The sequence below is a fragment of the Podarcis filfolensis genome (genome assembly GCF_964270895.1).
Source record: "Podarcis filfolensis genome assembly, chromosome: 12".
Taxonomy (NCBI): domain Eukaryota; kingdom Metazoa; phylum Chordata; class Lepidosauria; order Squamata; family Lacertidae; genus Podarcis; species Podarcis filfolensis.
In genome coordinates, this window is record NC_139614.1 from 12384410 (window position 1) to 12408846 (window position 24437).

The window sequence follows — 24437 nt, forward strand, 5'->3', positions numbered from 1 at the left end:
AGAAATGATTATTGATCCTGTTTTTATATAGAATAACCAGCTACGATATATTCACTTCTGTATAAATTGTGCTTGCTAAATGTAATGCTGTCTCTGTTTCCCTGTTGGAGAATCTATCAAGAGTGTTATGCTAAGGAAAGCAGTTTGCAGTCAATCAATCTGGTCTTTTGAAGTTGAATCTCTCCTTTGTCTTCTTATTCAGCTCAATAAAATTGTCTTGGATTCTCTGTTTTTGGCATTTATTGACTTTCTATGGCAAAGACAGTTCAGGGTTTGAAAGCAGACCCAACAGTTTCTTGTTTCTTCTTCTTTTGTTGCTTTTGAGGGAAAGGGGGATGGTTACCTATTTTATTGCAAGCATAATACTTTTTATCTACACTGTGTTTCACGCAATTTGTAAAACTACTCCTCACTGAACTTTTTTTCAATGTTTCCAAAATTTCCATTTTTTTCTGGAAAAAAACAGGAGGAAACGTTTTTTCCTCATAATTTCAACATTTCTGGAAATTTCACATCTCTAGTTGGTAGTCTGGGACATAGCAGGGATGGGCAAATAAAACAGTTTGGTTTCCTCTCAATTCTGGCACATAAGTTCTTATGAAAACCTATCAGCATTTTAGTGTCAATTTCTTTCAATATACATATTTTTGTATGCAATTTTGCCTAAGGCACTTTTTTGCAAAATTTTCCCCTAATGTAATGCATTTTTCCACCAATATGTACACTTTTGTACACAATCCCTTTCTTCAAATGACTTTTAGGGTATGGAAGAGATGGTGTTCACACTTAGCTCTGCCTACATCCCCTTTAATTCCTATATTGAACCACCCATCCTTCTGCCTTACAGATAAATATGTACAATATAAACTATGGAAGGCATAGTTGATATAGTTTTTCTATAGGGCATGGGTGGGCAAACTAAGGCCCGAGGGCGAGATCCGGCCCGGGAATCAGTGTGTTTTTACATGAGTAGAATGTGTGCTTTTATTTAAAATGCAATCTGGGTTATTTGTGGGGCATAGGAATTTGTTCATTATTTTTAAAAAATAGCCCTGCACCCCACAAGGTCTGAGGGACAGTGGACTGGCCCCCTGCTGAAAACCCTGGTGTAGGGTTTTATCTGGGTTTCTTTTTTTCATTCAGATTAAAGCAGCAGGCAATTCAAAAACATTCATAACATCACTTGGGAAACAATATCCCATATCTATATAGAATCTGGACTGCAGTGTCACAAATCAAGGAGAATCAAATGGTTTCCACTACAGTACATGGTGTGTCATCTAGCTTTGCAATTATTCGCCGTAACCCTGGAGCAAGATTCTCAGATACTACAGAAGACCACAAATTTAAAACAGTGAAGCATTGGGACTCCTGATGGGGCTGAACAAGAATGAACAGCACATGTTTTATATCTCTCTGATAGTTTGCATGAGCCTTGCAGTGGCTACATTCTTCCTTCTCTGTGCCAGAGCATCTGATTTGCTTGAAGAAGATCCTGGCTCAATGACTGTAACTTCCAGGTAGGGTTGGACCATCCCCTGTCTGAAACCCTGGAGAGCTGCTACCAGTCACCTTAGATAATACTGAGCTAGATGGATCAATGATAAGTGTGAAGCAGGCAGCTTCTTATGCTCCTATGAGTAATTCCTACTGAACCAAACACAAGTGGCAGGTCCCACCGTAGGAGAATGCTGCTCATCTAACACTTTTTTTTGAGTGAGCTCTTCCAACTGCATTTATTACAAATATTTCATTTTAGTTGTAGCCAAGACTGTGTCCTGCACTGAAAGAAATACTGTTTTCTCTATTTCTTTTTAATGCCATCTCAGCTTACTTTTCACACGGGCAGTTAACTTTCATATAATTCATCGTTAGAACGTGGCCGCAGAAATCTCTGCAGCCCCTAACCATTACAAAAAGAATGGATTATATACTTTCGGGTGTTTTTTCTTTAGCTTTTCCGTTATCTGAAGAACTCTGCCATCTCACTGGCACCATTAAATCTTTAGAAGACATCTGAAGGCAGCCCTGTATTGGGAAGTTTTAAATGTTTGATATTTCATTATATATGTGTTGGAGCTGCCCAGAGTGGCTGGGGCAACCCAGCCAGATGGACGGGTCATAAATAATAAAATGATTATGATGATTAAGCTGACGATGGACTAGAAATGATGTGAAATAAGTTTATTACCACAAATAATCAGTACCCATTAAATGTTAGTCTATTTTATAAAATATGCATATTTAAAGACTAGGGGTACAAAGCTATGCACACTAACCTGGAACATGGAAGGAAACCCCATTGAAAACAACTGGGTTAGTTTTTTTAAAATGTACAGAAATATGCCGCACATTTCAACATGTTCAATGGGGTTTACTTGCAGGTCAGCTTGCGAAGGATTGTAGCCCAGCGGCCACTCCCAATCACTAGTCTAGCTGCCACATTCTGGATTAGTTGTAGTTTCTGAGTCACCTTCAAAAGTAGCTCCATGCAGAACGTATTGCAATAGCCCAAGCAGGAGGTAACCAGCGCGAGTACCACTCTAGCGGGACAGTTTGTGGGCAGGTAGGGTCTCAGCTGGCATACCAGATGGAGTTGGTAGACAGCTGCCCTGGATACAGAATTGACCTGTGCCTCCATGGACAGCTGTGAGTCCAAAATGACTCCCAAGCTACACACCTGGTCCTTCAGGGGCAGTTACCCTATTCAGAACCAGGGGGTCCCCCACACTCACCTACCTTGTCCCCCCAAAACAGTACTTCTGCCTTGTTTGGATTATTAAATCTATTCAATGTGCCCCTTTAATTGACTTTCCAAGTAGCTTTGAGAGGATGGTAACACTGGGTTTACCATGCAGCTTGAGATTGCCTCTACGCATAGTAAGATTTTAAGTAGTTCTCATGTGGTTAGCAGCTGTCTGAATACACCCAAAGCCAATATATACTTTTCATTAACTCCATTGGACTTTGGAGCATGGCCTAAATGACACTCAATTGTAATGATGAGAGATTCCAATTCATTCCCCTTTTCTGTATTCATTGTGCAAAGTGCTTCTGTCAGGACAATTCATTTACAGAAACAATGGGTGGAAATCAACAGCAAACCAACGAGCAAAAAACACTCATTCAATTTTCTTCCTTCAATTCTGCATTTTAAAAGTGAAGTTCTTAAAAAGAATAGATGATTATCTCTACAAAATGTCAGTTTTCTTGCAAGACATGAAAACAGTAATAAAGGATCAACATCCAAATGACTGATGTGTGAATTTTAGAGACTGCAGTAATCACTTGCAACCAACGTAAATTACAGTGGCGGCAATTTATCATCCATTAATATGCACTGCTCTTTGAAATGATATGAGAAAAAGAGCTGAAACATTGGTATCAGTACTACAGCTACTGAGGATCTTTACTGAATTACTTTTAGAAGAGATTGCAACTAAGGATATCTCCAGACTCACTATTTTGCAGGAGGCACTCAAGTACAGCACATACAAAATGTAAGCTCATGCAACTGAGGTGGATTAACCATTTTCTCACCCTAGTCCAACAAATCCACTCATTTTCTTGACTTACTGCAGTGAGGAAAGTAATGAGGAAATGCACTGAAAAGTGTACAATGAATCAATGGGAAGACATGTAAACACTCTGCAACCAAATCAGGATGAATGTTCACTGCAGTTTAACTTCCTTACAAACAAATCAGAGTAAGTGGGGATTAATACCTGGGCCAATGAAACTGTATCTTGCAAGCTTTTATAGTTGCAAAGAGTCCTGTTCTTCAAGATTGAAAGGCCAAACATCACCATTCACTTCTCAGTGGTCAGAAGATCTCACTGCCCTTTCTATGTTTGAGTATGTATATCTTAAATTGCCAATCTCATTTCGATATCTATTTGAGCATATGGACAATTTATATGAATTACCGTATTTTTTGCTCTATAAGACTCACTTTTTCCCTCCTAAAAAGTAAGGGGAAATGTGTGTGCGTCTTATGGAGCGAATGCAGGCTGCGCAGCTATCCCAGAAGCCAGAACAGCTTTTGCTGTGCAGCGATCCCTCTTGATGTTCTGGCTTCTGGGATTCAGAATATTTTTTTTCTTGTTTTCCTCCTCCAAAAACTAGGTGCGTCTTATGGTCTGGTGAGCGAAAAATGCGGTATATACATTAAAGTCAGGCCTGATGGGTTGTCTTTATCGTTAATGTGAGCTGTTTCTTTGTTTTTGTTCTTTTTGCATTAAAAAATTTATTTTTAAAATATAATAACAATATTGCACTTGGCACTACATTTTTTCTAGGTTATAGGAAATGGCTGATTACACTTTTAGAAGATGTCCATTTCCCCGTTGTCTACCTTGGGTCCTTATAAGAGAAAAACAGACCATTGCTAAAGGAAAGAATAATATACCTGGCAGTTCTTCTGTCTGTCCTTGAAATTGTCTTGTGAATCTAAACCCCATGACTAATAGTAGTAATGCTAGGAAAAGAAATCTCTGTCCAGGAACTAAAAAATATAATAAAAGGTAATGGGAATGGTGTTCAAGACTTATTGTCCACTTTTGTTAACAATACTGGCCTTAATAAGTCACTGATGTGATTAATCATCAAGCGGTTCCTTGTATCCGTGTTGTGTACTGTTTGTGATGGAAAGGCCACACAATCACCAACTCCCCCATAATTATTTCTGGCCCTAGGCATTATTGCTCAGTGATCATAAAATGTACTAAAAACTGCCACCCTTGAGAAAGTGAAAGACTCTGGTCAGTGCTTCCTTACCGATAAGAAAGCTCAGTCCTATAGGTCACAAGTCAATAATTCCACAATAAAAGGGCATTCATACAATCAGTTCAAAAAATACAGGTGTTAATGCTGGGCTGAATTTGTTAAGCAACTAGCAAACATGACACTCATGACTATCATGTAGTTTGCACATCTGACCTTATTAAAAAAACATCCAGAACTAACAAATTTTGCAGCTTACGGGAACATGTGCAATAAAACAGGATGTCATCACTGGGGCATCTTGAAATTATGGAATGCTGTTTCCATCATTTCCCACAACTGAATAGATGATGTAAACAGATGTTAAGGTTCAAAGCCAATACTGATTGGGTTTGTAGCAAGAAGCTAAAAATTATTTCTCCTAGGTTTCAGTCAAAGATTAAATTATTCAGATACTTATGCATACTCACATAGTTGATGAGATTCATGCAGTGGCATAGAGAGCAGCAAAAGAAAAACTTTGCCTTTGCATAATATTAACACAAGCAGAATGATAATTCAAGATTGAAGGAACTGAGTGACAAAGAATTATGAATTAAAGCACTGGATGTAAACTTTCACAGTCCAAGCCAGATTTGTATTTTTCTAAGGTGTAACATCTAGAGCTTTGCCTTCCCTCTGCAACAGTTTAAGTTACTATGTATTATTGATTTGAGAGAGAATGGGCAGTAGTTTTGTTCTTGAGAAAGTAGTTGTGAAGTGCTTGCTAGTCACTGCACCACTTATGAGGTTCAGCCTTACACATTCAGCCGATGTTGAAAGCCTAACTGCTCCTGGAAACTGGTGATGTCCAGGAGAGCTTTGCAATAAATCCATCCATCTGGTAGGAAGACTATGGCAGTCTCTGTCACATTCATAACTGTGACTACCATTTATTGCCAAGCTTTAACTAATGCACTATAGATTTCCCATTACAGCCTCATGCATCCTTAGAATATCCCAGTGTAGTCACTACTCCCTTCAGAAAATCAGAATCGCATCAGTCAATAATTCTTAAATGGAAGATGAAAGAAGTCCAAGGGTCCTAAGAAAACGTTTGACTCGATCCCAATGCATCTGGAGTCATTATTCAGTTCACATTTAAAAGTAAACCTCCTGAATCCAAACTTTCTGAAACTATACACAATCAAATAAACAGACATCTTTTGACATCCACACTTTTCCAAATTCTGCAATGCAGCTATCCAGCCAAGTAACGCATACAAAAATGCATATACCACAATAAAATATATATATTACTGACAATAACATGCAAAAATGCATTTAATTAAGGGAAATCATTTTGCAAAAATGTGTACAGGCAACTCCCCATTTACACGGGGGTTACGTTTTGAGGTCCCGCAGTTTAAGTGAAACTGCATATATTTGAAACACCATTGGAAAAGCCGACAAACACCCGCTAAACCTCTGGAGACCCTTGAAAAACACTTTTTAAAAACCAGCAGGGCTCCTGGGATTGCACTTGCAAAGGCTCATGGGATTGCTAGGCACTGTTTTCATGCCTTTTTTGTCCTTTCTGGGCTCTTTTAGGGCCATTTTAAAAGTCACTTCCAGGGTCAGCGCAGTCACATGTAAACTGGACGTGCACAAATTTGTTGCTACCTCTATATTAGGAGAAAGTCATACTAAAATGCTGACGAATTTTCATGAGGATTTCATTTGTAAGAAATGCAAGTTGATACAGAACTGTGAAGAACTGAATTTAAGACTGGATAAACAAGAAAGGGAGAGAAACCCGAATTGACAGATTCAGCCACTCATGCTTAGAAATAGCTGCCACGGCAGTGTGCATAAAACTGTAGCCTTTGACTCTTCCTTAGGGAACTACAAAACATCGATTTTTAAGACATATTATAGACTCTTCCTCAAGGAACTCTTTTAAATCTTTTACAAACATGCTGGATTAAAACAATAAATTATTAACTAGCACCTTTTGGACTTTTGCTCCCCTTTTATTCAAGAGTCATCACAGACAATAACTCACTCCCATCTCTGGTGTTTTCCCCTCTTAAATGTCTTTTAAGGATACTTTGCAGCTTCCATTCTTGGAAGAATTGTAGGCAGCAGTTCAAGCTAACATGCTCATTCTGGTACCAGGTCTGACCATTAGTAATGCTGCACTAGACAGGCTTTTCCTGGTAAAACATGCCCACTACGATCCTGCACTTAGAAACCGCCTTCATTTCCCCCTGCCACTGGATGAGGTGCCCTATCCACTTCCATATAACCCATGAATCAGCTGTTTACTAGCTTGGGCAGGCTATTTGTAGTCAGAAAGAAATGGTGGCAAGCATTACATTATCTTTATGTTGATGTTTTTCAACTCTTCTTGCACCATAAAATGCCTTGGTCATTTAGTTATAGCACTCCATAATAAATCACCCAAGTGTTGCCAGTCTGCATGCACTATTAATTCTTTGGCAAGAGGTAAGCAAACTGAAAATTAAACTGAATTAGGCTGCTGTTTCATTTTTAGAAAATCTAAATCTAAAAACAGCTGTGGGGACTTAATGAACAAATTACATTGATTTTAGAACCGTATACTGTGCCCACATACCGAAAGGAGGGGAGGGAACCCTAACAAGGTTGTAATTTAGGTGGGGGAGGGACACCTATAGAGAGATTATGGGCTCTTCTTTTTTCCATGTCTCATGCTTTCTGTCAGATCCTGGGAAGGTTATCTGGGCATCTGTCAGGGCTAGATTCTAATGACTTTACTGAGCTGGTACAGAAGAAACCTGCCCAGTCGTGCTCACCAACATTAAACAAGACATTAGAAACCATTCATCTGGTCAGGTTGTAAAAAATCTGTCTGTCTACATCAAACTGTAATGCAGGGTAATGTGTCACCAATGGAATAACTAGAGTAGAGTTCAACATGATTAGTTAGGGAAGATGGCTCAGTGGCTAAGGAGTGGATGCAGAAAATACTGGGCACCCCTAGGCTGAAATCCTTGTTCACTACAAAATTTCCTCTTCTCAAACCTTAGGCATGATTACAAAAGGTATACTTGATTATTTTTTAAAAAAATTTAAAAATCCTGTAGTTTAAGATCAAACTTAAAGTATTTCATGTTGGCTTAAGCTCCGCAAAGCCAGAAAATTAGAAGCCAAGGCTGACGTCTTAACATACATGCCCTATGATCAGTCATGTTGTGGAATGTCACAAAGTACGCTTGCTTACAACTTATCCTACATACAACTGCACTGTCCATTGGTCTTTTACATCCCGAATCCTAATGGAGAAGACAGAGTGCCTGAGACCAGCAGAAATGGACCACATTGCCTTGGTCCTCTCCTGCACTCCTCTTGGTTGACCCATGCCATTTGCTGCTTACAACAGGAGCTGGCAGGATGAACTGAAAATTGGGAGGTGTGAACCTCTGATGCAACAGGGGTTAGAGTGGTACTGTGGTGCATAGAATCTTAGCAAGTAGGAAGGGACCCCAAGGGTCATCTAGTCCAACCCCATGCAATGCAGTTTGTAGCTGCGTTTCCTAGCACCACTATGACTGCTGGTGGTGCCAGTAAGGAAAGATGTAAAAGCATCTATTTAATAAAGATTACTTTTTATTAAAACCTTTGAATGTGTTTGAACTGTGTTTGAGTACGTCGAGAATGATTTCACTTGACAGCAATGCCCTTAGATTACAGAATCATGGAAGAGTTAGACGGGACCACGAGTCTAGCCCCTGCAGGAATCTTTTGCTCTACGTGGGGCTCAAAGGACGGCCCTGAGATTAAGGGTCTCGTGCTCTACTCAATGAGCTATACAGATTGATCTAAATAGCAAACACCAATTATTTATTTTTTACAATTTACAGTGGTGTAAAATAAAGAGTGTAGGAAATGAAATGATTGTTGCCTTTTCATTGTTTAAGGATGTTTTGTTAAGACTTTTGATTCAACACACTTATTTCAATATACAGTTGTACCTTGGTTTTCAAACTTAATCCGTTCCGGAAGTCCGTTCTTAAACCAAGACGTGCTTTCCCATAGCAGCAGGGGACTCAATTTACAAATGGAACACACTCAACAGGAAGCGAAACATGTTCTGCATGCAAGGCAAAGTTCACAAACCAAAACACCTACTTCTGGGTTTGCAGAGTTCTTAATCCAAGTTGTTCATAAACAAAGTTGTTCTTAAACCAAGGTACCACTATATAAGCGTCAATAGACTGACCTTTTAAACAGGAAGCTACTCTTTATGTTTCTAAGCAATTTTTTACCTTTCAATTAATTCACCAATTTTATAATGGCTCTTAGTACCATTAAATAATACCTTACAGTGGTACCTTGGTTTACAAACTTAATCCGTTCTGGAGTCTGGTCTTAAACCAAAGTAGTCTTAAACCAAGGCATGCTTTCCCATAGAAAGTAATGGAAAACGGATTAATCCGTTCCAGACGATGAAAAACAACGCCTAAAACAGCAATTTTACATACATTTTACTGTCTAACGAGACCATTGATTCATTCATTATAAAATTGGTGTGACTGTTGAGAGTGGGGAAGATAAGGATCTGGCCCACTGGCCTATCCCAGTTATAACATATAGAAGGTTACCATGAAAGAACTTCATTTTTTTAAACTACTCCCCTTAACTAAAGAGGCATTTCCTTAATAGGAGATCCCTCAGAATCATTTATCATCCAATCACACCCACACACTATGACTTAAAGGCTCCTGGGCTTAAAGTGGTTGATGTACTTTACACAGTTAAGATTTTACTACTGGCAGCTCTCATAACAGGTGACTATTTAAAAGTCAAGTGGAATGTGCAGTCTGGGGCTTGTGGGACCTATTTTTGGTGAAGGGTATGCCAGAATCTTGGGATTCATCTCTGCCCTTCAGCCTTAGGCTCAACCCTACACTCTTGGCTTGGGCTGAGAACCTTGCTTCAAAAAGTGTGTGTGTGTGTATGTGTCTTCTGGTTCTAATCCTGCAAGGTTGAGCATGCGGTACTATCTACATCTACATCCTTGGAACAATATGGGACTGAATGGAGTGGTAATTAATTGTCCCTCCTAAGTCATAACGCAGGGATGTGGGTGGCGCTGTGGGTAAAACCTCAGTGCCTAGGACCTGCCGATCGTATGGTCGGCGGTTCGAATCCCCGCGGTGGGGTGAGCTCCCGTCTTTCAGTCCCAGCTCCTGCCCACCTAGCAGTTCGAAAGCACCCCTAAGTGCAAGTAGAATCATAGATCATAGAATCATAGAGTTGGAAGAGACCACAAGGGCCATCGAGTCCAACCCCCTGCCAAGCAGGAAACACCATCCAAGCACTCCTGACATATGGTTGTCAAGCCTCTGCTTAAAGACCTCCAAAGAAGGAGACTCCACCACACTCCTTGGCAGCAAATTCCACTGTCGAGCAGCTCTTACTGTCAGGAAGTTCTTCCTAATGTTTAGGTGGAATCTTCTTTCTTGTAGTTTGGAGCCATTGCTTCGTGTCCGCTTCTCTGGAGCAGCAGAAAACAACCTTTCTCCCTCCTCTATGTGACATCCTTTTATATATTTGAACATGGCTATCATATCACCCCTTAACCTCCTCTTCTCCAGGCTAAACATGCCCAGCTCCCTTAGCCGTTCCTCATAAGGCATCGTTTCCAGGTCTTTGACCATTTTGGTTGCCCTCCTCTGGACACGTTCCAGTTTGTCAGTGTCCTTCTTGAACTGTGGTGCCCAGAACTGGACACAGTACTCCAGGTGAGGTCTGACCAGAGCAGAATACAGTGGCACTATTACTTCCCTTGATCTAGATGCTATACTCCTATTGATGCAGCCCAGAATTGCATTGGCTTTTTTAGCTGCCGCGTCACACTGTTGGCTCATGTCAAGTTTGTGGTCAACCAAGACTCCTAGATCCTTTTCACATGTACTGCTCTCAAGCCAGGTGTCACCCATCTTGTATTTGTGCCTCTCATTTTTTTTGCCCAAGTGCAATACTTTACATTTCTCCCTGTTAAAATTCATCTTGTTTGTTTTGGCCCAGTTCTCTAATCTGTCAAGGTCGTTTTGAAGTGTGATCCTGTCCTCTGGGGTGTTAGCCACACCCCCCCCAGTTTGGTGTCATCTGCAAATTTGATCAGGATGGCCTTGAGTCCATCATCCAAGTCGTTGATAAAGATGTTGAATAAGACCGGGCCCAAGACAGAACCCTGTGGCACCCCACTAGTCACTCTTCTCCAGGATGAAGAGGAACCATTGATGAGCACCCTTTGGGTTCGGTCAGTCAGCCAGTTACAAATCCACTGAGTGGTAGCATAGTCAAGACCGCATTTTACCAGCTTCTTTACAAGACTATCATGGGGCACCTTGTCAAATGCCTTGCTGATAAATAGGTACCGCTTTATAGTAGATAAATAGTAGATAAATAGGTACCGCTTTATAGCGGGAAGGTAAATGGCGTTTCCGTCTGCTGCGCTGGTGCTGGCTCGCCAGAGCAGCTTCGTCATGCTGGCCACGTGACCCGGAAGTGTCTTCGGACAGCGCTGGCTCCCGGCCTCTTAAGTGAGATGAGCGCACAACCCTAGAGTCGGACACGACTGGCCCATACGACTGGCCTTTACCTTTAAGTCATAACAGCTCATTAGGCTGAAAGTCAAAGTATACCCATTTTATCTGTAGCTGAATATGGCATGAGAACTGGGACATTTGAACTCACAATGTTTTTAGACATTAGCCCTCCTTTATCACAGCCCTCCTCTCTGCCATTCAACCAACATGCGGAGGGGAATGCACTACTGCTGCCTGAACTCCTTCCCCAACTTCCATATGCCCAAACACCACCGTGTATTGAGATAAATGCAAAAATGGACCCAGCAATAAAAGGGCCAGAACTCACAACTGGAAACTCTGGCAAAATCACAGTTCCCCATCATGCATAAAATCCTCATGAGAGCACAGTTCTATATGTGTTCTATATAGTCTTTATATTCTGTTGAGGGCCAGCTTATTTGCAGGCAGTATTTCTGGGCTAAAAACCAACAACCTGATTTTATAAACAGCTGAAAAATATTCAACAGGAAACACATCCCCAATGGAATACAAAAAAAAAGAAGAAGTAAAAGTGCTGAGTATTACATTCTAGCATCAACCAGCACTGAAGAACAATAGCAAATTAGCCTTTTGATGTCAAAGTCTCAGAAGCATATGCAAGATCTTATTAGAAATGGTTACAGCTTTATATAAGTGGCCAAAGGTGGAAATGAATAATGAGAGGTTAAACTAAGGATAAAACTGTTTAAAAAACACACACACCAAGGAAAGAGTTCATGCCATTAGTTCTTTTAACATTTCGGTGAATTATGGTCTCATTATATAAACACTTTTTAATTAGAGTCTGTTATATCCCCAACGGGTTTGTTATCCATGTCAGATTTCAGGATATTAGGTATCAAAATGACTAAGAGCTTATGCGACTTGCATGAAATGTGGAAGTGATGTTCCTGCTTCCTCCCTTTAATGATTTCCCTAAATCTGTTCTCTCCTCTGAGTAGCCGCATCAAGGTTACACTGTTGTGCACTCAAATGGGAAAGCTATCAGTTTTAATTTGTAGCCAGTGTACTGCATCAATTTATGAAGTGGCCTGCTCTTTTTAAAGAAATAAATAAATAGAAGCCGGAGATGGCAGCCAAGAAATGTGATTGAAGGCAGCCCTGCTGGGCATTTGCTGGACTGTCTTCCATAGTACCCAAAATAAAGCAGGTAGCTCTAGGCAGTATTTAATGCAAGCAGTACTCACATTAAACACACTGAAATTAACAGACATGGCTAACTTAGGTCCCTTAATTTCAGTGGGTCTACTCTTGAGTAGAACTTTGTTGGATACAATCCTTTGAAGATACCTCATATACCAATACACAGAGTACATTATCCAAGGACCAGTCTCTGTTGTCAGAAGGATGAGCTGGTAAACTTCTTGTAGCGATGCTATTTCTATTTTATTTTTTTATATCCCACCTTTCTCTCAAGGTGTTTATGCAGTATACATGATTCCTCTTCCTTTATCCTCACAGCAACCTAGGCTATTTTGAGAGAAATTGGCTGGCCCTAGGTCATCCAGCAAGCTTCGTGACTGAGTAGGAATCAGTACCTGGATCTCCCTCATCCTAGTTCAACACTTCAACCATTAAACCACATGGATATGGATAGGGACTGGATTTGGGATTCGTAGTCCTTTGGATCCAAAAATCTGTGGCTCAAATGGAGCCAAAATTGTGTTCCCCAACTTGCCATCAAAAGCAGAGGCCTCCTATAAACCCCAAATCAAAAATTGCCCAACAGCACCACTGTTCTCAAGGACCTCTTGCAAAAAATGTTTCCTCCTGCATGCTGAAGTACTGTCTCTGCTTGCCTCCCTCCCACAACTGATACCATTAACGGGAAAGCTCATGTTACATGTGTATGTGGCAGTTTGGCCCTGAGAGGGTAAAATAATGCTCTGCTGGGTTCTATTAAAAAATGGAAGAGTAGGGGAAAGATGAGCTGTCAGCCTAAGCCACTTATTTGAAAGTATGTTCCACTGAAATGCAGACAGTTTAGGACCACATAAATATGTTTAGAATTGTGGTGCAACACCATGTTCTTTGCCAAGGATATATAGCTGAACAAAATGTGCTGGTTTCTCATCAGTGAGCTGCAGTAAATTTTCATTCTTTTACAGGACACAAGGAGTTCAAAGAGACAGAAGATCCAGATTAAAACAAAGCAGGATAAAGCCACAGCAATCACCAGACAGTGAAGCCTAATTAGCCAGAGAGACTGCAAGAGAATAATTTTGCCATCCCTAAAAGAAAATGAAAAACAGGTGCCAAACACTAGCTGAGAAAACACAATAGTGATAAATGCAAGTGAAGGAGTGAGGGAGTGGAAGGTTTTTAAGGAAAGAAATTACTCAAATCTGGTTTGGCTTCTTCTGAGAGAGAAATGGAATGAGAGCAGTTGAGAACCTTCTTTGCAATCTCCCCAGAAATACATCAATATCATTCTGAAACCTACAGCACTGTTACAATTACACTACTGAGAAAAAAGAGAGCAAGTATGACAGTATGCAGACTGGAGGTGGACAAATGTTGTCCCCATCTTCAAAAATGTGTGACAAGAAGACCCAGGTAACTACCGACCAGTCAGCTTGATGTCTATACCAGGAAAGATCCTAGAACACATAATTAAACAGTTGGTCTGTGTGCACTTAAAAAAGGATGCTGTGATTATAAAGACCCAGCATGTGTTTCTCAAAAACAAGTCATGCCATTTCTTTCTTTTTTAAAAAATGCGAGATACAAGCTTGATGGATCAGAGGAATACTGTGGACACAGTATATCTTGATTTCAGTAAGGCTTTTGACAAGGTCCTTTGGGGACAAGTTGGTAAAATGTGGGTTGGAAGAGGTAACTGTAAGGTGGATTTGTAGCTAGTTGACTCACTAATGATTCACTAATGTTCACTAATGGTTCCTCATCATCCTGGAACAAGTAGGGTGCTGCAGATTCTGCCCTGGGCCCATTGTTGTTCAACATCTTTATAAGCAACTTGAATGAAGGAATTGAGAGGATTCTCATCCAATTTGCAGATGACACCGAACTGGGAGGAACAGCTAACACCACAGAAGACAGAATCAGAATTCAAGATGACCTTAACAGATCGGAGAACTGGGCCCAAACTAACAAAATTAATTTCATTAGGACAAATGTATGGTTCTACACTGAGGCAGGAAGAACCATCTGCACAAATATAAGATGGGGACACATGTGAAAAGGATCTAGGGGTCTTCGTAGACCACAAGAGTAATATGAGTTAATAGTGTGATGAAGCAGCAAAAAAAATCTAATGCTATTCTAGGTTGCATCAATAGAAGTATAGTATCCAGATCAAGGTTGTACCACACTTGGAATACTGAGTCCAGTTCCGGGCACCACAATTTAAGAAGTATATTGACAAGCTAGAATCTGTGAAGGCAACCAAGACGATCAAGGAAACCAAGCCTTATGAGGAACAGTTGAGGGAGTTGGGGATGTTTAGTCTTAAAAAGAGGAGACAGAGATGATATGATAGCCATCTTCAGATATCTCAAGGGCTGTCACATGGAAGATGGAGCAAGCTTGTTTTCTCCTGCTATGCAGGGTGACAAGGAAGAAGATTCCTACTAAACATCAGGAAGAACTTTCTGACAGTAAAATCTGTTTGGCAGTGGAACAGACTCTTTCGGAAGATAGTGGTCTCTCCTTCCTTGGAGGTTTTTAAACAGGGATTGGATGGCCATCTGTCATGGATGCTTTAGTTGAAATTCCTGCATTGTAGGGGGTTGGACTAGATGACGCTTTGGGACCCTTCCCACTCTATAATTCTATGATTCTATGTTTTACTGGATTATACCCTGCAAAGTGAATGAGAGTTAGTAACTGCTGATCTAGATTCTGTATCCAGCCTCGCTAAGGGTGTGGTTTGTTTTCTCATTGTTAAGTCAATTTTCTCCCCACTGTTAAAGCCATTTTCTTAAAAGTGAGATTCTGTTGTTTACAGTGGGGTAAACTCTCCATCCTCTCTCATTCACAATTATCTGTTCCTTGCCTAGGAGATTGAAGGAAGAAAGATAAAAACTAGTTTAGTTAGACAAGAGAAGGGAGATCCAATTTATATCCTATTGCTCACTGTTATCCCCTCTTACCCATACCAGACAGAATTACACACAGGAAAGAGAGTTGAGGAGAGCAGCAACTTGAGTGATAGTAGGTAATCTGCTTTTGACTTGTCTCCTCAAGAGCCATCCCACCCACCCAGACTCAAAAGTTGCCTACTATGGATGTAGAAGCTTAACTTCCTAATGGAAGGGCCAAGGGCCACAACAGAATGTGAGGTGGAGGGATCGAATCTGTAGCTGCTTATAAGCCACATTGTTTATAAGTCGTTTATATCACAAGCAGTACAAAGGCAAGTGGAGAGACAAAGGTCAGTCAATGAGAACTTTCCACTTCAACAAGATGCCTACTGTGTGTTTCAATCAGAAAATACAATGGACAAAATTAGAGAGGTGAACAGTACAAGGTGACTGACTGACTCTATAGTTATTCTTAGCTTGGCTTAAAAATAAATAAATCTCCACACAACACTCTCTCTTGAAAACTTGCAGGATGGAAAAGGTAATGCAGTGAAAAGCTAAACCCATAAAAAACAAATATAGACCATTTAAGTGTGTGTGTGTGTGTGTGTGTACACATGTGCTATAGGTGGTGGAGAAATCTGGTTTGGTCTGCATCCCCTACATAACTCCAACTTCCCAAAAACAATGCATGAACTGAAACACAGGTATCCTACAAATTTGGCAGCTGCTGCAAAAAGATGGAAGGCAGCCAGGCCAGGAACAGAATGGGCTTAACATAGCCCTTCTGGTTCCACCCCCACAAAGCATCTTTGTGGCAGCATGCCCTGCTTCTTTCCTGGTCCAGGTACAACATCACCACACACCTAAACCCTGCCAGATGTGGGTGGGTATATTAACTTCTGAAAGTGATGATGTAAACCTGCAGACTTACTTGGCCAGCAGGCCTAATAAAGTACAACAGGTCACATACCGTATTTTTCGCCCTATAGGACGCACCGGCCCATAGGACGCACCTAGGGTTTTTTTTGGGGGGGGGAATAAAGAAAAAAAATTATTCCCCCCCCCCAGCCGCGGCTTCAGCGCACCCCGCGCTCCGGGCAGCAGGCTGCTATCCGCAGCCTAGGGAGCCCTGCGGGAACTCCTGCGGGCTCCCCAGGCTTGCTGATAGCTTCCTGAAGCCTGGAGAGCGAGAGGGGTCGGTGCGCACCGACCCCTCTCGCTCTCCAAGCTTCAGCGAAAGCCTGCATTCGCCCCATAGGATGCACACAGATTTCCCCTTCATTTTTGGAGATGAAAAAGTGCGTCCTATAGGGTGAAAAATACGGTACTCTCTTCCTTCAATGGTGTAACAATCCACACTCATCCTTTTCACCCCAGATATAAGAGAAACAAGAAATGAGCAATTGGTCAAGTCTGATTTGTTCAGAAATAAATGAATGCTGATCTCTACATGGACCACCCATCAGCCTGGTTGCGGGAGGCTTGTTGATGCCCTTATGGTCCTCCAGACCTTCCTGCTCAAAGTGGAAAGGTCAGGGGTGAAGCTTTTTACATGACCAGACATTGATAAATGCCTGAAGAGTCTTCCTGTTTATTAAGGAATGGCTGGTGTAAGACTTTAGAGATCACCATAATACGCAAATTGATATTATATGAAGAAATAGACTTCCTTCATCACTTTCAGTGTTAAGTGGACTTGTTGTTTGTTTTAAACTGGTGGAATATAATGTGAAACTGCACTTCACTTAACAGAAATTTGCTTTTGTAAAATCATTAAACATATATACATATATATATATATATATCTTACGCATGCAGAAAAGGTTCCTCTTTAGACAGAAACACACAGCCAGGCTTGCCCGTTTTATTTCCCTATTCCCAAAGAATTCCTGGACATGAAGGCCTCCCCATTTGCCTTAATGAATTTCCTACATGCAAAGAGAGCATCTCTCCCCCACCCCCCGTGCTACTGGAATAAATGGGGGGGATGATAAATGATCTTTGTGTGCGCACCAGAGCACTAATGCCTACAGCAGATTGCGGGTAAGAATGTAACAATATACCTCGGTGAAATATTAATTATCGCTAATTTCCTGTAACCACGTTTGAGCTCATCAAGATTAACCTAGATAGGATTTATATTACATCTGTCTACAGTTTGCTTAATTCACTGGAGTCCCTAGTTGCAATCTTGCATTAATTAAGAGACAGCATTTTTAAAACATCACAAGGATTGTGGTTGGAACAGTATTTGCCAGATTTTTTTTTTAATTATGTGAATAAATTGTACTTTTTGGTTAACTAGTGAAAAATTCCATTTACTAGATTACAGTATCACTTTTGAGAGCTAAAGGAAAATGCTTAAATCACAATCTGGTCAAAAGGTAAATGCCTTTTTCTACTGATTCTAGCTGAAGAGCTTTAAGCATGTGCTTACCTTTCCTACTGCAGTCAGCATAACCTCAGATTACTTACGGTAACTCAGGCTAGACTTGTGTCCTTTCATTTATGATAGCAAAAAGACCTCTATTGGTTTTAGGTGTTTATAAAAGGTTACATTTTAGACAGTTATAATTGGAGGCAAAGGTTAACATTTCCACAGCTCACAGGTGTAAGAATAAATTAGAGGGGGGGGGAAAGGCAGAGAGAAATTTTAGATATAAAACATGGATATTTAAAAAATATTAGCTACCATCTCTATAATATCAGGGACATAAGTTTAAAGAATTGTGTATAAAGTTGTACCTCGGGTTACATACGCTTCAGGTTACATGCGCTTCAGGTTACAGACTTCGCTAACCTAGAAATAGTGCTTCAGGTTAAGAACTTTGCTTCAGGATAAGAACAGAAATCATGCTCTGGAGGCGTGGCGGCAGCAGGATGCCCCATTAGCTAAAGTGGTGCTTCAGGTTAAGAACAGTTTCAGGTTAAGAACGGACCTCCGGAATGAATTAAGTACTTCACCCGAGGTACCACTGTAATGCACATGCTTCCCATCAACACTGCCTCTTTAGAACAAGTCTTGCTGATAATAAAAAGAAGGTCATGGTGACATTGTTCTAGCTATAGCTCACCTTTATAGGCAGATAGAAAAGTAGACAAGCTCTTTCTGAGTGTTGCATTGTAACAAGATAAACTTTTCTCCTACTGTCACTCACCCTGGTATTATCCTGGCCCGCATTTCTTTAATTGCTTGGAGATTTAAACTTTTCTCTTCAGGCAGAGTATTCTGGGTGTTTCTTGCTGACTGTCCTAGGTCATTCACTGGTGCTTGTAACTGAAGTTTTGCCAATGGAGAGAACACCAACTGTTCTGCTGTTTACATCAGGGATAGACAACAAGATATCCTCCAGATGTCACTGGGCTGTCATCATCCCTGACCGCTGGCCATACTGGCTGAACCTTATTTATTTATTATTTAATTTATATACCGCCCTATACCTGGAGGTCTCAGGGTGGTTCACAGAATGGGAACTGGATGTCCAACAATATCTGGAAGGTGCTGTTTTGGCTGCCCCTGGTGTATATCATCACTGTATATATGGATTAAGAAACATACATCAAAAATCTCTGGTTTTCTAAGTAGCTTAAAGCCTGGTCCTATACGTCTCTACTTGCAAGTAAGTCCCTTCTAATTTTAGTGTTCCATTCTTCACAGAAACAAACTTGCCTTTGTCTACAGGACCCAAAATTAAAGCAGAGCAGTTCAGAGACAGAGCAAATCCCAAACAAGGTTTACCCATAGGTCTTCCGTATATGAAAACCCAGTGATTAAATTCTCAAGGCTCTGAGCTTTATCTGTAGCTTTTTCCCTTTCATCAGTTTCTTGAGGCCAATATGCCTTATATTAGTAAAATAGCTACATGAGAGTTAAAGCACAAAACATTTCATATCACACACTGGCTTTGTTGATAAATCCGTACAGTAACATCTGCTTTGGGAACATTGGAACTTCCGAAATGAAGCCCTTCATGATTTGTCTTATGAAGGATTAATGACTTCTTCCAACTTATCCTCATGAGACAAGAGGGAAGTGAGAGGTGTGCATGCACATATGTAGTGGAGAAAAGAGAGAAAACATCTTAGTTGCTATCTCAATCACTTCACTTCAGGCATCACGTTCTGCAAAAAAGCCAAACTTACCACTAGGGATGCAGGAGTGAAGAGGCTAAATTATGAAAGACACTCTGGCTGCTACTGTTTAAAGAAGAAAGATTATGGCGAGACCACTTCCAATTACGCAAGATATACATCAAGACAAATGACATAATGTGAGCCACACTCTGCATTGACGCTCTGGGGCCTATTGGTTGGTATTTTTTAATGAAGGGTGGCCAATGGTCAGGAAACAGCTGGAGCTCTCTTTAGTGTTGTGGATCGGAGAAGAACAGGAGCATTTTTAAAATGAGGTGAGGATGAGGGACAGAGATATGAAGGGAAAGGGGCTCCCTTAGGGGTGCTGGGGTGGCTCCTCAGGGATCTGACATGGGGATTTGCTGATGGTAGGAATGCTACGCTCAACTTGCACATTTGCAAATAAACTAAAATATTGAAAAACACTGTAAGAGGTTTCTCCTTCCAACGGAAGTCAGACTTCACTAAGCCCTGCCCAGAGCTGGTGACAAGAGCTTGCATGGTCAAGCATCTGCTGAGGGACCCCCACCCCAACACTGGCAAGAGACTCCTGGAACTGCTGCAGCGAGAAAGTAGATTTACTGACAGAGGGTGCTCACTGACAGTATCTTGCCCAAGGGGAGGGGGGAGCTCAAAAACCTGCAGCTTACACAGCCCTTGGACCTTCTCACCATGCAGGAAAGAATTTTTCTGATAATTCATTTAATTATTTATGTGTATAGCTCCTGCAATATACATGACACTTGATAGAATAACATACGGAAGAAAATGCGGGTGGGCGGAGGAGACAAGTTCCTGTCTGGATAGGCTCACAAGCTAAATTTTAGGGGAGGGTGATACAGAATAGGGAAGGGCAAGCTAGGAAAGGGAGGGGGGAGAGAGATGCAAAAGGGGAACAGGGTGGTTATAGCCAACTGAAATCAAACATCACGCCTAAGTATCATTGAACATATCTTATCACTGCCTTAAAATGCAGCTAGGCCAGGGTGGTCTAATCTGCGGCCAGAGGGCAACCATCCTGTGAATATCTGCAACATATATTTCTACTATTCTTGTATATCTTAACCCTCAGTCAATATGGTGTCAGTGAGACACCATTGATACAGTATTTTATGAAGATTTCCCTTCATGAACAAGAAGCTCTGGAAAGTGCTATACAGAATAGTAAAGTATTGTTTTAAAGTAGACACTGTTCAGTGTTTTCAAAACATACATTTTATATCATCCAATAAACAGTGTCTCAATCTGAGTCCTAAATTATCACTGCAATACATTTTGGGTCTGGTTTTTTTTAATAAAAAAAAAATCTTAAGCACTAACAGTACGAAAGACTATCCTCACCACTTTTCAACAGCTGCACTTCAATGCTGTTAAGTGACTGCATAAAACCCAGAAGAGCCAGGCAATGGAGTAACAGCTATTCTCAATTGTCTCGTACACAGTATCATCTCTTCCACAGTGAACTGAATTTAAAGCACCACCATTTGGCCTGAGTACATGCCAACTTCAGGAAAATGCAAGTACTGTGTTTATTTCTAGACTCTCAGCAAATCTTCCAGAATCAATGGGTAATTCTAAAAAGATGCTGGTGAAAGCATTTTGTACTTATTCCAGCAACATTTCTTTATTATTGTCCTCATTGTGCAAGCCCATAGTCTGGAGATAGGATGCTTTATGTGCCACAAGCTATGCATCTCCATTTATATGAGACCAGGGACACTGGGGGATGTTCGATTCAGGGAGAATGATTCAAGGAGGGCACAAGCAGGGAACCAACTGTGTGCCCTCTTAACCAGGAAGAGTCAGGTCATGAAAAACACAAATTCTCTCACATTGCCCCTGACTTTTCAGGTGCTTCATGGTTGCTGGCCCAAGGCATTACACTGTTGAGTTGGAGGACAAGATGACACCTGTAGAATCCAGCAAGACTCGCAGCTGGAATCTTATATCAACTGGAGACAGTTGGCTAACTTAAGAGACTCAAGGGAATAGGAGCAGGGTGCCTGCCCTCCATTATCTGCCTCTTGAGGCAACTGCTCTGCTTTGCCTAATGGTAGGTCTGGTCTCCTGGCTTGTGGCTATGGTACTAGGGGAGAAAAGCAGCAACGGAAACAGCTTGGGATTTGTCACCATCCAGCTTTCAGCAAAGGCCCCTTCCTTTCTCAACTGCTACCACAGGCACTTACGAACAAGCCATCTTGCCCTTGTAATTGTCTTTCCTGTTTTATTGTGGCCCCATCTGCACTATATATTTAAAGCAGTATCATACCACTTTAAAGAGTCATAGCTTCCGCAATGCATCCTGAGAACTGTAGTCTGTTAGAGGTGCTGAGACGTGAGCAGACCCCTGTTCCCTTTATACAGCTAGAATTCTCAGAGTTCCCTAGGAAAAGGAGTTGGCTACTAAACTACTCTAGCAATTGCAGCTCTATAAGGGGAATAAGGTAAAGGTAAAGGTACCCCTGCCCGTACGGGCCAGTCTTGCCAGACTCTAGGGTTGTGCGCTCATCTCACTCTATAGGCCGGGAGCCAGCGCTGTCCGCAGACACTTCCGGGTCACGTGGCCAGCGTGACAAGCTGCATCTGGCGAGCCAGCGCAGCACACGGAACGCCGTTTACCTTCCCGCTGGTAAGCGGTCCCTATTTATCTACTTGCACCCGGAGGTGCTTTTCGAACTGCTAGGTTGGCAGGCGCTGGGACCGAACGACGGGAGCGCACCCCGCCGCGGGGATTCGAACCGCGGGGAGTAGTGGTCTCCTAAAACTTTAACAAACTACAGTTCCCAGGGGTTTTTTTTGGAAGAAACCATGGCTGTTTATAGTAGTATAATAATGCTTTTAAAATATAGTGCAGATGGGGCCTCTGACATGTTTACTGGTGCTTATTGTTGTAACAATCTAATGAAAACTGCATTGTGAGGCCTACCTCAAAAGCCTTGCATAAATATCATAAGACATAAGTCAAGGATGAGGAACCGGTGGTTTTCCAAAAGTTATTGGACTAAAATTCCCATCATCCCTAATCACTGACTGTGCTGGCCAGAGGTCAAAGAAAATCCAGAGGGATACAAGTCCTCTATCCTAGTCTTAAAAAGCAAGATGCTGTATTTTTCAGTATATTGGGTCATTTGCTGCAAGATGAAATCAGAAGCGAGGTAAGGGTCTCACTACCTATTTCTCCAGAGATTATTTTCCTAACCTTTAACTCACTTATACACAAAGTGCAGCACAGTAAAACAATCATGCCCTGGCTCCTCAGTCAACACAGGGCACTTCCATTTCCAGATGGGTTGCTGCAAGAATGAGGGAGGTTGTGGCTAAACAAGCCAGATGATGTTGATTCAGAACACTCAACTAGAAAATTACTGTTAGCCACCTGTAAAACTTCCGGAAAGAATAGACTAGTAGCCCTGGATGGCTGTGATAGCACCATGGGCATCTACAGGATGGGATCGTGACATGTGACCCAAAGCACCACAAGACCTTTCCCACCTTTTTAATGCTTATTTTTCTCCTTAGAGCTTGAGCATTCACTTCTGCTACACTGAAACATAGGCTTCCTAATTTAAAAAGCAAACAAACAATTCCCTGCCCATAGAAGAGCAGTTTCACATCTTCAGCATGAGTAGTGATGAAGCAACCCACAATGAGCTTGGAATTGGAAAATAAAGACTATTTTTCTCCTAACTTTGAAAATTAGTAGGTTTATTCTAGGACAAACTGCAAGCCAATTTGGACCCTAATGTGCCCCACAATTATGTCATCAGGAACATTACTGATCTGTTGGCCTCCCCAATGTCTCTCCAAGGCCTCATCTCAAGGGTGAGGAACCTTTTTCTGCCCAAGGGCCATATTCCCTTCTGGGCAGCATTCTGGGGGCCACATGCCAGTGATGTGAATTTTACCTTTGTAAAGGCTGGTATCTACACATACTCACATGCCTCTCTGTCTTCCATCCAGTCAATCAAGAGGCATTGTCAGAGTTCAAGGGTGTGCTCTAGCCAATCAAGGATGGTGTGGAGGACCAGTGAGGGTTGTGGCCTGGGGAAGGGTGTAACCTACAAACTTCCTCCCACTTACATGTCTGTTTTGTCCAGAAGCCTCCAGCTGACTCTGGTACTACAGCACATTTCCAAGATTGCCAGAATCAATGGCTATACTGGGTGTAACAGGGATGTTGTTATCATTATATTCAACCAGTATCACACCCCTACCCTCCAAAAACATGCAAACATCCACCTTATTGCTCTCCCTCACGAGCACAAAGAACAGTAATAAAAAATCATGACCATAAACATACCTTGGAGCAAGATGTGTAAAAGCTCTCTGTCACACTTTTATTCTCATCGTCCATTGATTCTACCTTTTCTCATTTGTGGTGATGTTTTATTCTTTGTCTTGCTTTCAAGATTATTGTCAATTGAGACAAGCTGAAAAGTTAAAAGAAAGTGTGATTATGTCCAGTTACTTAGTCACACTGCATTCTGCACAGTGTTCCATCCAAATAGAATCTCCCCAGATAGATCACCTTCCTTTCAATTGGCCACAACAATTCTGTGGGTCATTGATCTTAAATGGGAACCTATAAACTTCTCCGGTGGTTTCCAGAAAATGAAATCCATCCATATTTCAGAACGCACTGTTACACTTCAGGTGTTAGTAGATCTGAAAAGCTAATCCCTCTATGTTCTGAAGGTTTTCTCAGAACTTGCTTTTTATAGCATCTAGAACATATAAAGTGGATGTAAGCAAAGTGCCAACATCAGATAGCTGAGTAATGCTTATAATAGGCCTATTAAGTAGGGTGGCCACATGTCCTACATCACAGCAGACAATCCTATGTTTGAAGAAGTTGTCTATTTGAAGGACTGTCCAGTCAAAGACTGGTTTCACGATAAAAGAGGGTATTCTCCGT

General features: G+C 41.3%; 1 protein-coding gene across 2 annotated transcripts in view; it reads right to left on the reverse strand.

The window, feature by feature from the left end:
- TMEM108 (transmembrane protein 108) overlaps positions 1-24437 on the reverse strand; it is a 184573-nt gene that overhangs the window by 152936 nt on the left and 7200 nt on the right. For both annotated transcript variants that reach the window (XM_083578132.1, XM_083578128.1), the window contains exon 2: positions 23823-23952. The gene's annotated coding sequence lies outside the window, so the exon portion shown is untranslated. The remainder of the gene's footprint in view (positions 1-23822; positions 23953-24437) is intronic.